We start from the raw sequence: 16671 nt of genomic DNA, 5'->3' as shown, positions 1-16671 counted from the left end.
TTCTACTCAACCCGTTTCAAATTCAGAAATCAAACTACAAAGGATATTTGCTGCAATTATTTGTCTAAATCGAACCAAAAAGGCTTCTGTAAAATTTCTGAGATCATACAGAAATATCAACTTTCCTATGCAATTTCTCTTTTATCTTTTATTTCATGCCAAAATCCATACCCAAAAAGAGACATGCTAAGTGCACCACTTTGCTTGACAGCATCATATTACTCTGAATTCAACACAGTAAGAGACAGGTCTGTAATGCTAAAGAATTGAAATTTTAAATGCCCTGCTAGATATTCACACCAAATCTAAAGGGAAACTGGCAATTTTTAGGATTTTCACTAATTTCTTTACTACTTATCCCTAGATTTGACAAACATCTATTTGTAAGGCATGAAAAAGAAAAGTAAATGAAGAAATCCATAACTCTTTGTCCCGTAACCAGGTACCTCCATCAATGCTCCCTTCCAAAATGGAATCCTTTCCTCCTGGTATTCAGCATAGACTGAACATACAGAGAAGTGGATTGATGAAACACTGTTTCGCTTTCTTCTCTACATTAGCAATGCTATCCCTGGCTTTGCCTAGTCTGAAGTAGATTATGATGTAATTTCCTAACTCTTTATTATGCACTTAAAAGAAAACAGAGCATTTCATGAAAAACGGTTAACACAAGTTAGTGGTGATTTTCAATGCCTCATTTAAATGCATCAATTTAGGAGAAGTGACAGCTCCCATTTAATTTTATTTCTTGAACTAGTCATGTTTTGCTCTATAAAGAGAAACATTAACTGTCTTAGAAAATAGATCCATGATAAAGAGTCTGAATCCTGACTCCCCCTCCCCATCCACCGTGAACATTTAAAAGTGTAGCACCAGGATGGCCGAGTGGTTAAGGAGTTGGACTTAAGATCCAATGGACTAATGTCCGCGTGGGTTCAAACCCCACTCCTGGTACACGATGTGTTCAAGTGACACTAATGGTTTTAACAATCCCAAATATTATTGATCCCTTGGAAAATTTTCGTTATTCGGATTCTACTCAACCCGTTTCAAATTCAGAAATCAAACTACAAAGGATATTTGCTGCAACTATTTGTCTAAATCAAACCAAAAAGGCTTCTGTAAAATTTCTGAGATCATACAGAAATATCAACTTTCCTATGCAATTTCTCTTTTATCTTTTATTTCATGCCAAAATCCATACCCAAAAAGAGACATGCTAAGTGCACCACTTTGCTTGACAGCATCATATTACTCTGAATTCAACACAGTAAGAGACAGGTCTGTAATGCTAAAGAATTGAAATTTTAAATGCCCTGCTAGATATTCACACCAAATCTAAAGGGAAACTGGCAATTTTTAGGATTTTCACTAATTTCTTTACTACTTATCCCTAGATTTGACAAACATCTATTTGTAAGGCATGAAAAAGAAAAGTAAATGAAGAAATCCATAACTCTTTGTCCCGTAACCAGGTACCTCCATCAATGCTCCCTTCCAAAATGGAATCCTTTCCTCCTGGCATTCAGCATAGACTGAACATACAGAGAAGTGGATTGATGAAACACTGTTTCGCTTTCTTCTCTACATTAGCAATGCTATCCCTGGCTTTGCCTAGTCTGAAGTAGATTATGATGTCATTTGCTAACTCTTTATTATGCACTTAAAAGAAAACAGAGCATTTCATGAAAAACGGTTAACACAAGTTAGTGGTGATTTTCAATGCCTCATTTAAATGCATCGATTTAGGAGAAGTGACAGCTCCCCTTTAATTTTATTTCTTGAACTAGTCATGTTTTGCTCTATAAAGAGAAACATTAACTGTCTTAGAAAATAGATCCATGATAAAGAGTCTGAATCCTGACTCCCCCTCCCCATCCACCGTGAACATTTAAAAGTGTAGCACCAGGATGGCCGAGTGGTTAAGGCGTTGGACTTAAGATCCAATGGACGAATGTCTGCGTGGGTTCAAACCCCACTCCTGGTACACGATGTGTTCAAGTGACACTAATGGTTTTAACAATCCCAAATATTATTGATCCCTTGGAAAATTTTCGTTATTCGTATTCTACTCAACCCGTTTTAAATTCAGAAATCAAACTACAAAGGATATTTGCTGCAACTATTTGTCTAAATCGAACCAAAAAGGCTTCTGTAAAATTTCTGAGATCATACAGAAATATCAACTTTCCTATGCAATTTCTCTTTTATCTTTTATTTCATGCCAAAATCCATACCCAAAAAGAGACATGCTAAGTGCACCACTTTGCTTGACAGCATCATATTACTCTGAATTCAACACAGTAAGAGACAGGTCTGTAATGCTAAAGAATTGAAATTTTAAATGCCCTGCTAGATATTCACACCAAATCTAAAGGGAAACTGGCAATTTTTAGGATTTTCACTAATTTCTTTACTACTTATCCCTAGATTTGACAAACATCTATTTGTAAGGCATGAAAAAGAAAAGTAAATGAAGAAATCCATAACTCTTTGTCCCGTAACCAGGTACCTCCATCAATGCTCCCTTCCAAAATGGAATCCTTTCCTCCTGGCATTCAGCATAGACTGAACATACAGAGAAGTGGATTGATGAAACACTGTTTCGCTTTCTTCTCTACATTAGCAATGCTATCCCTGGCTTTGCCTAGTCTGAAGTAGATTATGATGTCATTTGCTAACTCTTTATTATGCACTTAAAAGAAAACAGAGCATTTCATGAAAAACGGTTAACACAAGTTAGTGGTGATTTTCAATGCCTCATTTAAATGCATCAATTTAGGAGAAGTGACAGCTCCCATTTAATTTTATTTCTTGAACTAGTCATGTTTTGCACTATAAAGAGAAACATTAACTGTCTTAGAAAATAGATCCATGATAAAGAGTCTGAATCCTGACTCCCCCTCCCCATCCACCGTGAACATTTAAAAGTGTAGCACCAGGATGGCCGAGTGGTTAAGGCGTTGGACTTAAGATCTAATGGACTAATGTCCGCGTGGGTTCAAACCCCACTCCTGGTACACGATGTGTTCAAGTGACACTAATGTTTTTAACAATCCCAAATATTATTGATCCCTTGGAAAATTTTCGTTATTCGGATTCTACTCAACCCGTTTCAAATTCAGAAATCAAACTACAAAGGATATTTGCTGCAACTATTTGTCTAAATCGAACCAAAAAGGCTTCTGTAAAATTTCTGAGATCATACAGAAATATCAACTTTCCTATGCAATTTCTCTTTTATCTTTTATTTCATGCCAAAATCCATACCCAAAAAGAGACATGCTAAGTGCACCACTTTGCTTGACAGCATCATATTACTCTGAATTCAACAGAGTAAGAGACAGGTCTGTAATGCTAAAGAATTGAAATTTTAAATGCCCTGCTAGATATTCACACCAAATCTAAAGGGAAACTGGCAATTTTTAGGATTTTCACTAATTTCTTTACTACTTATCCCTAGATTTGACAAACATCTATTTGTAAGGCATGAAAAAGAAAAGTAAATGAAGAAATCCATAACTCTTTGTCCCGTAACCAGGTACCTCCATCAATGCTCCCTTCCAAAATGGAATCCTTTCCTCCTGGTATTCAGCATAGACTGAACATACAGAGAAGTGGATTGATGAAACACTGTTTCGCTTTCTTCTCTACATTAGCAATGCTATCCCTGGCTTTGCCTAGTCTGAAGTAGATTATGATGTAATTTCCTAACTCTTTATTATGCACTTAAAAGAAAACAGAGCATTTCATGAAAAACGGTTAACACAAGTTAGTGGTGATTTTCAATGCCTCATTTAAATGCATCAATTTAGGAGAAGTGACAGCTCCCATTTAATTTTATTTCTTGAACTAGTCATGTTTTGCTCTATAAAGAGAAACATTAACTGTCTTAGAAAATAGATCCATGATAAAGAGTCTGAATCCTGACTCCCCCTCCCCATCCACCGTGAACATTTAAAAGTGTAGCACCAGGATGGCCGAGTGGTTAAGGAGTTGGACTTAAGATCCAATGGACGAATGTCCGCGTGGGTTCAAACCCCACTCCTGGTACACGATGTGTTCAAGTGACACTAATGGTTTTAACAATCCCAAATATTATTGATCCCTTGGAAAATTTTCGTTATTCGTATTCTACTCAACCCGTTTTAAATTCAGAAATCAAACTACAAAGGATATTTGCTGCAACTATTTGTCTAAATCGAACCAAAAAGGCTTCTGTAAAATTTCTGAGATCATACAGAAATATCAACTTTCCTATGCAATTTCTCTTTTATCTTTTATTTCATGCCAAAATCCATACCCAAAAAGAGACATGCTAAGTGCACCACTTTGCTTGACAGCATCATATTACTCTGAATTCAACACAGTAAGAGACAGGTCTGTAATGCTAAAGAATTGAAATTTTAAATGCCCTGCTAGATATTCACACCAAATCTAAAGGGAAACTGGCAATTTTTAGGATTTTCACTAATTTCTTTACTACTTATCCCTAGATTTGACAAACATCTATTTGTAAGGCATGAAAAAGAAAAGTAAATGAAGAAATCCATAACTCTTTGTCCCGTAACCAGGTACCTCCATCAATGCTCCCTTCCAAAATGGAATCCTTTCCTCCTGGCATTCAGCATAGACTGAACATACAGAGAAGTGGATTGATGAAACACTGTTTCGCTTTCTTCTCTACATTAGCAATGCTATCCCTGGCTTTGCCTAGTCTGAAGTAGATTATGATGTCATTTGCTAACTCTTTATTATGCACTTAAAAGAAAACAGAGCATTTCATGAAAAACGGTTAACACAAGTTAGTGGTGATTTTCAATGCCTCATTTAAATGCATCAATTTAGGAGAAGTGACAGCTCCCATTTAATTTTATTTCTTGAACTAGTCATGTTTTGCACTATAAAGAGAAACATTAACTGTCTTAGAAAATAGATCCATGATAAAGAGTCTGAATCCTGACTCCCCCTCCCCATCCACCGTGAACATTTAAAAGTGTAGCACCAGGATGGCCGAGTGGTTAAGGCGTTGGACTTAAGATCTAATGGACTAATGTCCGCGTGGGTTCAAACCCCACTCCTGGTACACGATGTGTTCAAGTGACACTAATGGTTTTAACAATCCCAAATATTATTGATCCCTTGGAAAATTTTCGTTATTCGGATTCTACTCAACCCGTTTCAAATTCAGAAATCAAACTACAAAGGATATTTGCTGCAACTATTTGTCTAAATCGAACCAAAAAGGCTTCTGTAAAATTTCTGAGATCATACAGAAATATCAACTTTCCTATGCAATTTCTCTTTTATCTTTTATTTCATGCCAAAATCCATACCCAAAAAGAGACATGCTAAGTGCACCACTTTGCTTGACAGCATCATATTACTCTGAATTCAACAGAGTAAGAGACAGGTCTGTAATGCTAAAGAATTGAAATTTTAAATGCCCTGCTAGATATTCACACCAAATCTAAAGGGAAACTGGCAATTTTTAGGATTTTCACTAATTTCTTTACTACTTATCCCTAGATTTGACAAACATCTATTTGTAAGGCATGAAAAAGAAAAGTAAATGAAGAAATCCATAACTCTTTGTCCCGTAACCAGGTACCTCCATCAATGCTCCCTTCCAAAATGGAATCCTTTCCTCCTGGCATTCAGCATAGACTGAACATACAGAGTAGTGGATTGATGAAACACTGTTTCGCTTTCTTCTCTACATTAGCAATGCTATCCCTGGCTTTGCCTAGTCTGAAGTAGATTATGATGTCATTTGCTAACTCTTTATTATGCACTTAAAAGAAAACAGAGCATTTCATGAAAAACGGTTAACACAAGTTAGTGGTGATTTTCAATGCCTCATTTAAATGCATCAATTTAGGAGAAGTGACAGCTCCCCTTTAATTTTATTTCTTGAACTAGTCATGTTTTGCTCTATAAAGAGAAACATTAACTGTCTTAGAAAATAGATCCATGATAAAGAGTCTGAATCCTGACTCCCCCTCCCCATCCACCGTGAACATTTAAAAGTGTAGCACCAGGATGGCCGAGTGGTTAAGGCGTTGGACTTAAGATCCAATGGACGAATGTCTGCGTGGGTTCAAACCCCACTCCTGGTACACGATGTGTTCAAGTGACACTAATGGTTTTAACAATCCCAAATATTATTGATCCCTTGGAAAATTTTCGTTATTCGGATTCTACTCAACCCGTTTCAAATTCAGAAATCAAACTACAAAAGATATTTGCTGCAACTATTTGTCTAAATCGAACCAAAAAGGCTTCTGCAAAATTTCTGAGATCATACAGAAATATCAAATTTCCTATGCAATTTCTCTTTTATCTTTTATTTCATGCCAAAATCCATACCCAAAAAGAGACATGCTAAGTGCACCACTTTGCTTGACAGCATCATATTACTCTGAATTCAACACAGTAAGAGACAGGTCTGTAATGCTAAAGAATTGAAATTTTAAATGCCCTGCTAAATATTCACACCAAATCTAAAGGGAAACTGGCAATTTTTAGGATTTTCACTAATTTCTTTACTACTTATCCCTAGATTTGACAAACATCTATTTGTAAGGCATGAAAAAGAAAAGTAAATTAAGAAATCCATAACTCTTTGTCCCGTAACCAGGTACCTCCATCAATGCTCCCTTCCAAAATGGAATCCTTTCCTCCTGGCATTCAGCATAGACTGAACATACAGAGAAGTGGATTGATGAAACACTGTTTCGCTTTCTTCTCTACATTAGCAATGCTATCCCTGGCTTTGCCTTGTCTGAAGTAGATTATGATGTAATTTCCTAACTCTTTATTATGCACTTAAAAGAAAACAGAGCATTTCATGAAAAACGGTTAACACAAGTTAGTGGTGATTTTCAATGCCTCATTTAAATGCATCAATTTAGGAGAAGTGACAGCTCCCCTTTAATTTTATTTCTTGAACTAGTCATGTTTTGCACTATAAAGAGAAACATTAACTGTCTTAGAAAATAGATCCATGATATAGAGTCTGAATCCTGACTCCCCCTCCCCATCCACCGTGAACATTTAAAAGTGTAGCACCAGGATGGCCGAGTGGTTAAGGCGTTGGACTTAAGATCCAATGGACGAATGTCCGCGTGGGTTCAAACCCCACTCCTGGTACACGATGTGTTCAAGTGACACTAATGGTTTTAACAATCCCAAATATTATTGATCCCTTGGAAAATTTTCGTTATTCGGATTCTATTCAAACCGTTTCAAATTCAGAAACAAACTACAAAAGATATTTGCTGCAACTATTTGTCTAAATCGAACCAAAAAGGCTTCTGTAAAATTTCTGAGATCATACAGAAATATCAACTTTCCTATGCAATTTCTCTTTTATCTTTTATTTCATGCCAAAATCCATACCCAAAAAGAGACATGCTAAGTGCACCACTTTGCTTGACAGCATCATATTACTCTGAATTCAACACAGTAAGAGACAGGTCTGTAATGCTAAAGAATTGAAATTTTAAATGCCCTGCTAGATATTCACACCAAATCTAAAGGGAAACTGGCAATTTTTAGGATTTTCACTAATTTCTTTACTACTTATCCCTAGATTTGACAAACATCTATTTGTAAGGCATGAAAAAGAAAAGTAAATGAAGAAATCCATAACTCTTTGTCCCGTAACCAGGTACCTCCATCAATGCTCCCTTCCAAAATGGAATCCTTTCCTCCTGGCATTCAGCATAGACTGAACATACAGAGAAGTGGATTGATGAAACACTGTTTCGCTTTCTTCTCTACATTAGCAATGCTATCCCTGGCTTTGCCTAGTCTGAAGTAGATTATGATGTAATTTCCTAACTCTTTATTATGCACTTAAAAGAAAACAGAGCATTTCATGAAAAACGGTTAACACAAGTTAGTGGTGATTTTCAATGCCTCATTTAAATGCATCAATTTAGGAGAAGTGACAGCTCCCCTTTAATTTTATTTCTTGAACTAGTCATGTTTTGCTCTATAAAGAGAAACATTAACTGTCTTAGAAAATAGATCCATGATATAGAGTCTGAATCCTGACTCCCCCTCCCCATCCACCGTGAACATTTAAAAGTGTAGCACCAGGATGGCCGAGTGGTTAAGGCGTTGGACTTAAGATCCAATGGACGAATGTCCGCGTGGGTTCAAACCCCACTCCTGGTACACGATGTGTTCAAGTGACACTAATGGTTTTAACAATCCCAAATATTATTGATATAAAATTATAAAATTTTCGTTATTCGGATTCTATTCAACCCGTTTCAAATTCAGAAATCAAACTACAAAGGATATTTGCTGCAACTATTTGTCTAAATCGAACCAAAAAGGCTTCTGTAAAATTTCTGAGATCATACAGAAATATCAACTTTCCTATGCAATTTCTCTTTTATCTTTTATTTCATGCCAAAATCCATACCCAAAAAGAGACATGCTAAGTGCACCACTTTGCTTGACAGCATCATATTACTCTGAATTCAACACAGTAAGAGACAGATCTGTAATGCTAAAGAATTGAAATTTTAAATGCCCTGCTAGATATTCACACCAAATCTAAAGGGAAACTGGCAATTTTTAGGATTTTCACTAATTTCTTTACTACTTATCCCTAGATTTGACAAACATCTATTTGTAAGGCATGAAAAAGAAAAGTAAATGAAGAAATCCATAACTCTTTGTCCCGTAACCAGGTACCTCCATCAATGCTCCCTTCCAAAATGGAATCCTTTCCTCCTGGCATTCAGCATAGACTGAACATACAGAGAAGTGGATTGATGAAACACTGTTTCGCTTTCTTCTCTACATTAGCAATGCTATCCCTGGCTTTGCCTAGTCTGAAGTAGATTATGATGTAATTTGCTAACTCTTTATTATGCACTTAAAAGAAAACAGAGCATTTCATGAAAAACGGTTAACACAAGTTAGTGGTGATTTTCAATGCCTCATTTAAATGCATCAATTTAGGAGAAGTGACAGCTCCCCTTTAATTTTATTTCTTGAACTAGTCATGTTTTGCTCTATAAAGAGAAACATTAACTGTCTTAGAAAATAGATCCATGATAAAGAGTCTGAATCCTGACTCCCCCTCCCCATCCACCGTGAACTTTTAAAAGTGTAGCACCAGGATGGCCGAGTGGTTAAGGCGTTGGACTTAAGATCCAATGGACGAATGTCCGCGTGGGTTCAAACCCCACTCCTGGTACACGATGTGTTCAAGTGACACTAATGGTTTTAACAATCCCAAATATTATTGATCCCTTGGAAAATTTTCGTTATTCGGATTCTACTCAACCCGTTTCAAATTCAGAAATCAAACTACAAAGGATATTTGCTGCAACTATTTGTCTAAATCGAACCAAAAAGGCTTCTGTAAAATTTCTGAGATCATACAGAAATATCAACTTTCCTATGCAATTTCTCTTTTATCTTTTATTTCATGCCAAAATCCATACCCAAAAAGAGACATGCTAAGTGCACCACTTTGCTTGACAGCATCATATTACTCTGAATTCAACACAGTAAGAGACAGGTCTGTAATGCTAAAGAATTGAAATTTTAAATGCCCTGCTAGATATTCACACCAAATCTAAAGGGAAACTGGCAATTTTTAGGATTTTCACTAATTTCTTTACTACTTATCCCTAGATTTGACAAACATCTATTTGTATGGCATGAAAAAGAAAAGTAAATGAAGAAATCCATAACTCTTTGTCCCGCAACCAGGTTCCTCCATCAATGCTCCCTTCCAAAATGGAATCCTTTCCTCCTGGCATTCAGCATAGACTGAACATACAGAGAAGTGGATTGATGAAACACTGTTTCGCTTTCTTCTCTACATTAGCAATGCTATCCCTGGCTTTGCCTTGTCTGAAGTAGATTATGATGTCATTTGCTAACTCTTTATTATGCACTTAAAAGAAAACAGAGCATTTCATGAAAAACGGTTAACACAAGTTAGTGGTGATTTTCAATGCCTCATTTAAATGCATCAATTTAGGAGAAGTGACAGCTCCCCTTTAATTTTATTTCTTGAACTAGTCATGTTTTGCACTATAAAGAGAAACATTAACTGTCTTAGAAAATAGATCCATGATAAAGAGTCTGAATCCTGACTCCCCCTCCCCATCCACCGTGAACATTTAAAAGTGTAGCACCAGGATGGCCGAGTGGTTAAGGCGTTGGACTTAAGATCCAATGGACGAATGTCCGCGTGGGTTCAAACCCCACTCCTGGTACATGATGTGTTCAAGTGACACTAATGGTTTTAACAATCCCAAATATTATTGATCCCTTGGAAAATTTTCGTTATTCGGATTCTACTCAACCCGTTTCAAATTCAGAAATCAAACTACAAAGGATATTTGCTGCAACTATTTGTCTAAATCGAACCAAAAAGGCTTCTGTAAAATTTCTGAGATCATACAGAAATATCAACTTTCCTATGCAATTTCTCTTTTATCTTTTATTTCATGCCAAAATCCATTCCCAAAAAGAGACATGCTAAGTGCACCACTTTGCTTGACAGCATCATATTCCTCTGAATTCAACACAGTAAGAGACAGATCTGTAATGCTAAAGAATTGAAATTTTAAATGCCCTGCTAGATATTCACACCAAATCTAAAGGGAAACTGGCAATTTTTAGGATTTTCACTAATTTCTTTACTACTTATCCCTAGATTTGACAAACATCTATTTGTAAGGCATGAAAAAGAAAAGTAAATGAAGAAATCCATAACTCTTTGTCCCGTAACCAGGTACCTCCATCAATGCTCCCTTCCAAAATGGAATCCTTTCCTCCTGGCATTCAGCATAGACTGAACATACAGAGAAGTGGATTGATGAAACACTGTTTCGCTTTCTTCTCTACATTAGCAATGCTATCCCTGGCTTTGCCTAGTCTGAAGTAGATTATGATGTCATTTGCTAACTCTTTATTATGCACTTAAAAGAAAACAGAGCATTTCATGAAAAACGGTTAACACAAGTTAGTGGTGATTTTCAATGCCTCATTTAAATGCATCAATTTAGGAGAAGTGACAGCTCCCCTTTAATTTTATTTCTTGAACTAGTCATGTTTTGCTCTATAAAGAGAAACATTAACTGTCTTAGAAAATAGATCCATGATAAAGAGTCTGAATCCTGACTCCCCCTCCCCATCCACCGTGAACATTTAAAAGTGTAGCACCAGGATGGCCGAGTGGTTAAGGCGCTGGACTTAAGATCCAATGGACGAATGTCCGCGTGGGTTCAAACCCCACTCCTGGTACACGATGTGTTCAAGTGACACTAATGGTTTTAACAATCCCAAATATTATTGATCCCTTGGAAAATTTTCGTTATTCGGATTCTACTCAACCCGTTTCAAATTCAGAAATCAAACTACAAAGGATATTTGCTGCAACTATTTGTCTAAATCGAACCAAAAAGGCTTCTGTAAAATTTCTGAGATCATACAGAAATATCAACTTTCCTATGCAATTTCTCTTTTATCTTTTATTTCATGCCAAAATCCATACCCAAAAAGAGACATGCTAAGTGCACCACTTTGCTTGACAGCATCATATTACTCTGAATTCAACACAGTAAGAGACAGGTCTGTAATGCTAAAGAATTGAAATTTTAAATGCCCTGCTAGATATTCACACCAAATCTAAAGGGAAACTGGCAATTTTTAGGATTTTCACTAATTTCTTTACTACTTATCCCTAGATTTGACAAACATCTATTTGTATGGCATGAAAAAGAAAAGTAAATGAAGAAATCCATAACTCTTTGTCCCGTAACCAGGTTCCTCCATCAATGCTCCCTTCCAAAATGGAATCCTTTCCTCCTGGCATTCAGCATAGACTGAACATACAGAGAAGTGGATTGATGAAACACTGTTTCGCTTTCTTCTCTACATTAGCAATGCTATCCCTGGCTTTGCCTTGTCTGAAGTAGATTATGATGTCATTTGCTAACTCTTTATTATGCACTTAAAAGAAAACAGAGCATTTCATGAAAAACGGTTAACACAAGTTAGTGGTGATTTTCAATGCCTCATTTAAATGCATCAATTTAGGAGAAGTGACAGCTCCCCTTTAATTTTATTTCTTGAACTAGTCATGTTTTGCACTATAAAGAGAAACATTAACTGTCTTAGAAAATAGATCCATGATAAAGAGTCTGAATCCTGACTCCCCCTCCCCATCCACCGTGAACATTTAAAAGTGTAGCACCAGGATGGCCGAGTGGTTAAGGCGTTGGACTTAAGATCCAATGGACGAATGTCCGCGTGGGTTCAAACCCCACTCCTGGTACACGATGTGTTCAAGTGACACTAATGGTTTTAACAATCCCAAATATTATTGATCCCTTGGAAAATTTTCGTTATTCGGATTCTACTCAACCCGTTTCAAATTCAGAAATCAAACTACAAAGGATATTTGCTGCAACTATTTGTCTAAATCGAACCAAAAAGGCTTCTGTAAAATTTCTGAGATCATACAGAAATATCAACTTTCCTATGCAATTTCTCTTTTATCTTTTATTTCATGCCAAAATCCATACCCAAAAAGAGACATGCTAAGTGCACCACTTTGCTTGACAGCATCATATTACTCTGAATTCAACAGAGTAAGAGACAGGTCTGTAATGCTAAAGAATTGAAATTTTAAATGCCCTGCTAGATATTCACACCAAATCTAAAGGGAAACTGGCAATTTTTAGGATTTTCACTAATTTCTTTACTACTTATCCCTAGATTTGACAAACATCTATTTGTAAGGCATGAAAAAGAAAAGTAAATGAAGAAATCCATAACTCTTTGTCCCGTAACCAGGTACCTCCATCAATGCTCCCTTCCAAAATGGAATCCTTTCCTCCTGGCATTCAGCATAGACTGAACATACAGAGAAGTGGATTGATGAAACACTGTTTCGCTTTCTTCTCTACATTAGCAATGCTATCCCTGGCTTTGCCTAGTCTGAAGTAGATTATGATGTCATTTGCTAACTCTTTATTATGCACTTAAAAGAAAACAGAGCATTTCATGAAAAACGGTTAACACAAGTTAGTGGTGATTTTCAATGCCTCATTTAAATGCATCAATTTAGGAGAAGTGACAGCTCCCCTTTAATTTTATTTCTTGAACTAGTCATGTTTTGCTCTATAAAGAGAAACATTAACTGTCTTAGAAAATAGATCCATGATAAAGAGTCTGAATCCTGACTCCCCCTCCCCATCCACCGTGAACATTTAAAAGTGTAGCACCAGGATGGCCGAGTGGTTAAGGCGTTGGACTTAAGATCCAATGGACGAATGTCCGCGTGGGTTCAAACCCCACTCCTGGTACACGATGTGTTCAAGTGACACTAATGGTTTTAACAATCCCAAATATTATTGATCCCTTGGAAAATTTTCGTTATTCGGATTCTACTCAACCCGTTTCAAATTCAGAAATCAAACTACAAAGGATATTTGCTGCAACTATTTGTCTAAATCGAACCAAAAAGGCTTCTGTAAAATTTCTGAGATCATACAGAAATATCAACTTTCCTATGCAATTTCTCTTTTATCTTTTATTTCATGCCAAAATCCATACCCAAAAAGAGACATGCTAAGTGCACCACTTTGCTTGACAGCATCATATTACTCTGAATTCAACAGAGTAAGAGACAGGTCTGTAATGCTAAAGAATTGAAATTTTAAATGCCCTGCTAGATATTCACACCAAATCTAAAGGGAAACTGGCAATTTTTAGGATTTTCACTAATTTCTTTACTACTTATCCCTAGATTTGACAAACATCTATTTGTAAGGCATGAAAAAGAAAAGTAAATGAAGAAATCCATAACTCTTTGTCCCGTAACCAGGTACCTCCATCAATGCTCCCTTCCAAAATGGAATCCTTTCCTCCTGGCATTCAGCATAGACTGAACATACAGAGAAGTGGATTGATGAAACACTGTTTCGCTTTCTTCTCTACATTAGCAATGCTATCCCTGGCTTTGCCTAGTCTGAAGTAGATTATGATGTCATTTGCTAACTCTTTATTATGCACTTAAAAGAAAACAGAGCATTTCATGAAAAACGGTTAACACAAGTTAGTGGTGATTTTCAATGCCTCATTTAAATGCATCAATTTAGGAGAAGTGACAGCTCCCCTTTAATTTTATTTCTTGAACTAGTCATGTTTTGCTCTATAAAGAGAAACATTAACTGTCTTAGAAAATAGATCCATGATAAAGAGTCTGAATCCTGACTCCCCCTCCCCATCCACCGTGAACATTTAAAAGTGTAGCACCAGGATGGCCGAGTGGTTAAGGCGTTGGACTTAAGATCCAATGGACGAATGTCTGCGTGGGTTCAAACCCCACTCCTGGTACACGATGTGTTCAAGTGACACTAATGGTTTTAACAATCCCAAATATTATTGATCCCTTGGAAAATTTTCGTTATTCGTATTCTACTCAACCCGTTTCAAATTCAGAAATCAAACTACAAAGGATATTTGCTGCAACTATTTGTCTAAATCGAACCAAAAAGGCTTCTGTAAAATTTCTGAGATCATACAGAAATATCAACTTTCCTATGCAATTTCTCTTTTATCTTTTATTTCATGCCAAAATCCATACCCAAAAAGAGACATGCTAAGTGCACCACTTTGCTTGACAGCATCATATTACTCTGAATTCAACAGAGTAAGAGACAGGTCTGTAATGCTAAAGAATTGAAATTTTAAATGCCCTGCTAGATATTCACACCAAATCTAAAGGGAAACTGGCAATTTTTAGGATTTTCACTAATTTCTTTACTACTTATCCCTAGATTTGACAAACATCTATTTGTAAGGCATGAAAAAGAAAAGTAAATGAAGAAATCCATAACTCTTTGTCCCGTAACCAGGTACCTCCATCAATGCTCCCTTCCAAAATGGAATCCTTTCCTCCTGGCATTCAGCATAGACTGAACATACAGAGAAGTGGATTGATGAAACACTGTTTCGCTTTCTTCTCTACATTAGCAATGCTATCCCTGGCTTTGCCTAGTCTGAAGTAGATTATGATGTCATTTGCTAACTCTTTATTATGCACTTAAAAGAAAACAGAGCATTTCATGAAAAACGGTTAACACAAGTTAGTGGTGATTTTCAATGCCTCATTTAAATGCATCAATTTAGGAGAAGTGACAGCTCCCATTTAATTTTATTTCTTGAACTAGTCATGTTTTGCACTATAAAGAGAAACATTAACTGTCTTAGAAAATAGATCCATGATAAAGAGTCTGAATCCTGACTCCCCCTCCCCATCCACCGTGAACATTTAAAAGTGTAGCACCAGGATGGCCGAGTGGTTAAGGCGTTGGACTTAAGATCCAATGGACTAATGTCCGCGTGGGTTCAAACCCCACTCCTGGTACACGATGTGTTCAAGTGACACTAATGGTTTTAACAATCCCAAATATTATTGATCCCTTGGAAAATTTTCGTTATTTGGATTCTACTCAACTCGTTTCAAATTCAGAAATCAAACTACAAAGGATATTTGCTGCAACTATTTGTCTAAATCGAACCAAAAAGGCTTCTGTAAAATTTCTGAGATCATACAGAAATATCAACTTTCCTATGCAATTTCTCTTTTATCTTTTATTTCATGCCAAAATCCATACCCAAAAAGAGACATGCTAAGTGCACCACTTTGCTTGACAGCATCATATTACTCTGAATTCAACACAGTAAGAGACAGGTCTGTAATGCTAAAGAATTGAAATTTTAAATGCCCTGCTAGATATTCACACCAAATCTAAAGGGAAACTGGCAATTTTTAGGATTTTCACTAATTTCTTTACTACTTATCCCTAGATTTGACAAACATCTATTTGTAAGGCATGAAAAAGAAAAGTAAATGAAGAAATCCATAACTCTTTGTCCCGTAACCAGGTTCCTCCATCAATGCTCCCTTCCAAAATGGAATCCTTTCCTCCTGGCATTCAGCATAGACTGAACATACAGAGAAGTGGATTGATGAAACACTGTTTCGCTTTCTTCTCTACATTAGCAATGCTATCCCTGGCTTTGCCTTGTCTGAAGTAGATTATGATGTCATTTGCTAACTCTTTATTATGCACTTAAAAGAAAACAGAGCATTTCATGAAAAACGGTTAACACAAGTTAGTGGTGATTTTCAATGCCTCATTTAAATGCATCAATTTAGGAGAAGTGACAGCTCCCCTTTAATTTTATTTCTTGAACTAGTCATGTTTTGCTCTATAAAGAGAAACATTAACTGTCTTAGAAAATAGATCCATGATAAAGAGTCTGAATCCTGACTCCCCCTCCCCATCCACCGTGAACATTTAAAAGTGTAGCACCAGGATGGCCGAGTGGTTAAGGCGTTGGACTTAAGATCCAATGGACGAATGTCCGCGTGGGTTCAAACCCCACTCCTGGTACACGATGTGTTCAAGTGACACTAATGGTTTTAACAATCCCAAATATTATTGATCCCTTGGAAAATTTTCGTTATTCGGATTCTACTCAACCCGTTTCAAATTCAGAAATCAAACTACAAAGGATATTTGCTGCAACTATTTGTCTAAATCGAACCAAAAAGGCTTCTGTAAAATTTCTGAGATCATACAGAAATATCAACTTTCCTATGCAATTTCTCTT

General features: G+C 36.5%; 16 non-coding genes across 16 annotated transcripts; all 16 read left to right on the top strand.

Moving 5' to 3' along the window:
* Positions 1 to 871: 871 nt before the first annotated feature.
* TRNAL-UAA (transfer RNA leucine (anticodon UAA)) lies at positions 872 to 954 on the top strand. The gene has a single exon. It is a non-coding gene; the product is annotated as a tRNA-Leu (tRNA).
* Positions 955 to 1904: 950 nt separating this feature from the next.
* TRNAL-UAA (transfer RNA leucine (anticodon UAA)) lies at positions 1905 to 1987 on the top strand. The gene has a single exon. It is a non-coding gene; the product is annotated as a tRNA-Leu (tRNA).
* Positions 1988 to 2937: 950 nt separating this feature from the next.
* TRNAL-UAA (transfer RNA leucine (anticodon UAA)) lies at positions 2938 to 3020 on the top strand. Its single transcript has one exon. It is a non-coding gene; the product is annotated as a tRNA-Leu (tRNA).
* Positions 3021 to 3970: 950 nt separating this feature from the next.
* TRNAL-UAA (transfer RNA leucine (anticodon UAA)) lies at positions 3971 to 4053 on the top strand. Its single transcript has one exon. It is a non-coding gene; the product is annotated as a tRNA-Leu (tRNA).
* Positions 4054 to 5003: 950 nt separating this feature from the next.
* On the top strand, positions 5004 to 5086 carry TRNAL-UAA (transfer RNA leucine (anticodon UAA)). The gene has a single exon. It is a non-coding gene; the product is annotated as a tRNA-Leu (tRNA).
* A 950-nt stretch (positions 5087 to 6036) lies between these two features.
* On the top strand, positions 6037 to 6119 carry TRNAL-UAA (transfer RNA leucine (anticodon UAA)). The gene has a single exon. It is a non-coding gene; the product is annotated as a tRNA-Leu (tRNA).
* A 950-nt stretch (positions 6120 to 7069) lies between these two features.
* TRNAL-UAA (transfer RNA leucine (anticodon UAA)) lies at positions 7070 to 7152 on the top strand. The gene has a single exon. It is a non-coding gene; the product is annotated as a tRNA-Leu (tRNA).
* A 949-nt stretch (positions 7153 to 8101) lies between these two features.
* On the top strand, positions 8102 to 8184 carry TRNAL-UAA (transfer RNA leucine (anticodon UAA)). The gene has a single exon. It is a non-coding gene; the product is annotated as a tRNA-Leu (tRNA).
* Positions 8185 to 9137: 953 nt separating this feature from the next.
* On the top strand, positions 9138 to 9220 carry TRNAL-UAA (transfer RNA leucine (anticodon UAA)). The gene has a single exon. It is a non-coding gene; the product is annotated as a tRNA-Leu (tRNA).
* Positions 9221 to 10170: 950 nt separating this feature from the next.
* Positions 10171 to 10253, top strand: TRNAL-UAA (transfer RNA leucine (anticodon UAA)). The gene has a single exon. It is a non-coding gene; the product is annotated as a tRNA-Leu (tRNA).
* Positions 10254 to 11203: 950 nt separating this feature from the next.
* Positions 11204 to 11286, top strand: TRNAL-UAA (transfer RNA leucine (anticodon UAA)). Its single transcript has one exon. It is a non-coding gene; the product is annotated as a tRNA-Leu (tRNA).
* A 950-nt stretch (positions 11287 to 12236) lies between these two features.
* On the top strand, positions 12237 to 12319 carry TRNAL-UAA (transfer RNA leucine (anticodon UAA)). The gene has a single exon. It is a non-coding gene; the product is annotated as a tRNA-Leu (tRNA).
* A 950-nt stretch (positions 12320 to 13269) lies between these two features.
* On the top strand, positions 13270 to 13352 carry TRNAL-UAA (transfer RNA leucine (anticodon UAA)). Its single transcript has one exon. It is a non-coding gene; the product is annotated as a tRNA-Leu (tRNA).
* A 950-nt stretch (positions 13353 to 14302) lies between these two features.
* On the top strand, positions 14303 to 14385 carry TRNAL-UAA (transfer RNA leucine (anticodon UAA)). The gene has a single exon. It is a non-coding gene; the product is annotated as a tRNA-Leu (tRNA).
* Positions 14386 to 15335: 950 nt separating this feature from the next.
* On the top strand, positions 15336 to 15418 carry TRNAL-UAA (transfer RNA leucine (anticodon UAA)). The gene has a single exon. It is a non-coding gene; the product is annotated as a tRNA-Leu (tRNA).
* A 950-nt stretch (positions 15419 to 16368) lies between these two features.
* TRNAL-UAA (transfer RNA leucine (anticodon UAA)) lies at positions 16369 to 16451 on the top strand. The gene has a single exon. It is a non-coding gene; the product is annotated as a tRNA-Leu (tRNA).
* Positions 16452 to 16671: the final 220 nt, after the last annotated feature.

Source organism: Pelobates fuscus, chromosome 2, assembly GCF_036172605.1.
Source record: "Pelobates fuscus isolate aPelFus1 chromosome 2, aPelFus1.pri, whole genome shotgun sequence".
NCBI lineage: Eukaryota > Metazoa > Chordata > Amphibia > Anura > Pelobatidae > Pelobates > Pelobates fuscus.
Note: the sequence above shows the minus strand (reverse complement) of the source record. Positions and strands in the feature narration are given on the sequence as shown.